The following is a 2,955-nucleotide window of genomic DNA, read 5'->3' on the forward strand; positions in this document are numbered from 1 at the left end:
TTTAATTACCTTTATTTCAATTTTTTTCAAATGTGTACAACCATTAAGTATAAACCTCATAGGTTTATAGTTCTTATAATTCTGTCAGTCAAAACCAAATATGTAAATTACATTTTTTAAAAAAATTCAAATTGTTGTGGTTGTTAGCTGCTGCTGAGGCAGCCTCTGATTCCTGGCGATCCCTGCACAACAGAAAGAAAACACTGCCCAGTCCTGTGCTGTCCCCATGACAGGCTGTGGATCAGACTGTTGTGATCCACAGGGTTTTTATTGGGTGGTTTGAGGAAGTAGAATGCCAGACCTTGCTTTCAAAATTCAAATTAACTATTAATTTTTATAAGATGTGTAGTTCTGCTGAAACTAAAGGGTATCAAAAATGGGGTTGTATAGACTCATGTTCAATGTTACATATACATTTCTATACTTTCAGTGCTGTAATACCAATGAAGGGAAGGCTTGTGGACATAAATAGGCTTTAAAAATGAGATTAATACATTTAGGCTTTGTTTGTAGTTCATGACATTCAGATCAGTGATTAATTGAGTTTGGTTTTTTTGGTTTGGTAATGCCAGTTTTAATGAGCTGTCTTTGACAATTCTGTGAAACTACCCAGTTTATTTGAAGATAAAGTTAGCATTGTGGCATATTCAAATATATGTTAAATTGTATTTAATCTAATTATCACTGTAATTGGTCCTAGTGTACTTACTGCCATACTTGTTGCTAATGAGCTGAGGCACGTTGTACATACACCAAGGCATGGACTGCCATGGACCAGATTGAGTTCTTTTCTTTTTCTACCAACAGTATTGAATTTCCTTCCTTATCTGTCTCTTTTCAAATGTCTTTGAAACACAGACTGCTATGTCATTGGATCTTACTTTGAATATCATGGTAAATACAAATAGCAATGTTGAAACTATAGGCAGTTCTTAGTTAAAGTATAGTCCTTTAGATGATCGAAAATAAGGCGTTTTAACTCATTTATTTATAAGGGATCATGAAAATGAAAATGCAGACAACAGTCTCACTAGGCTATACAGCGTTAACAGTGCCAATTGAAAGTGATAGAAAAGGAGTTGGAAGAAGGAGGGAGAAAATGTAGCCCGACTCCAAAAACACAGCCCTAGTTTTAACTCGGTTGTGTTTCCTGGGTAGGCTGTGTGGTGTGCCTGTTGAAAAAGTGCCTGAGCTTTGGAAGCAGGACAATGTGGGCTAGAATCTGGGCTCAGCTACTTCGTCCCCAGCTGACTGATTTGGGCCTTGCAGAATGGTGAGGACCAAAGCCAGCCCTGCGGGCAGCTGGGCACTCAGCTCATGGCTCCCCGTCTCTCTCTGCCAGGCCCAATTGCTCCCTGCTTTGCCCCTGTAAAGTCCTTTTTTACACAGAGCAGTGGACAGGGGCAAGGGCAGGGGCACAGCAGCCCTCCTGGAAGACTACAGCTTTGGGTAGTTAAGTGATGTTGGCGGAAAGCACTCAAAACCCTTACATCAGATTTTTTCATGCACTTCTCTGCCGAAAAGTGCAAAGGGTGCTTGGTTTAACTGTGGTTATTTACAGCCAAAAGAAAGTGGCTGGCAGTTCACGGGAAGCCAAGGGTTTTATTTCTTACTCCTGTTTTCCATTTCTGTGATTTATGGTCCTTGGGGCTGGCAGAACTTGCTTGAAAAGCTCTGAACTCAATCACTCCCACTCTCTAGCTGCCTAGGGCAGGCATAAGGGGCGCACCCTCTGTATGAGAAGGTCCGTGCCTGGTCCTGCTGCCAGGATGCCCTCCACCAGAGCCCCGGGTAAACCAGCACCACAGCACTTGGCATGAACACTGAGGTCGAAGCTACAACTTGCTGCTGCTTTTCCTATCAGCCATTTGACCTTTGATTTTCCTCAGATACAATGTTTTACTTTTGAAAAATCTCCCACTTCTGCTGAGGGTTATCGACACCCATTTTTGTCTATTTTTAGGTTCTTAGTATCTGAGAGAGATTTCCTCAGTTGACTTCTCTTATGATGGTGGTGGATGGGAGGCCCTGTTTGGAGTGTTCATTGATTGATCTGTGCATTGGCCAGGGCACTGGCAAAAAGGGGCCCATTGTCTGGGCCTATCCACAGAAGCATGGTGCTGCTTTCCTGCCCCAATTGACACATTGAACTATGTTAATAGAGGTGTAATAACCACAAAATACTCATATTACTTATAATAAAACTGAGTATGTACTATGTACCAGGTATGATGCTAAATGAACACTTAATAATACATAAAATCTCTGTTCATGCTCATAACAACTTTATAAGAGAGATTTTACTCCCATTTTATAGGTGAGGAAATAGAGGCACAGAAAAATTAAGCATTTGCACAAATTATTAAAAGTTAGTTGCAGAGATGAGATGCTAACTCAGTTTCATTTGACTCCCAAGCCTGCTGTTGTGACCACTATGAGATGATGCAGTCTTCTTTTAGAGCATCTGGATCCTCTCAGCCACTTAAGATTGTCATTGTAGGATTTGATGGGAGTTCTACTACTGCCTCCACAGGAATAAATTGCCTGCCTTTCCCAGCTAGGGTTCTTTCTTCTCTGAACCTTGTGTTTGAGCACTCACTTGCTCCAAGTTGCTTCCTGATGATTTTTCATCAACACAAACCTTGTCTCTTCTTGTCTGATATGATAAAGTTGGCACTGAGGCTTTATGTCTAAAGGCAGTGATAGTACCTATCAAAATGCCTTCAGTAGTAATCCCTGATATTGGTTATTTGCTCTTCCTTTTTATCAGTCTCACCAAAGACTTACCAATTTTATTAGCATTTTCAAAGAACCTGCTGTTGGCTTTCTCAACTTTCTCTATATTACATTGGTTTACTATCTTATAAATAAGCCACTATATCTTATTAAGGTGTCACAGTGGTTAAATGTTTAGATGCTAATAAAGAGGTTGGTGGGACAAACCCACCAGCCACT

The sequence above is a fragment of the Orycteropus afer genome, unplaced genomic scaffold (assembly GCF_000298275.1).
Source record: "Orycteropus afer afer isolate SDZICR_OR568_19922 unplaced genomic scaffold, OryAfe1.0 scaffold00188, whole genome shotgun sequence".
NCBI lineage: Eukaryota > Metazoa > Chordata > Mammalia > Tubulidentata > Orycteropodidae > Orycteropus > Orycteropus afer.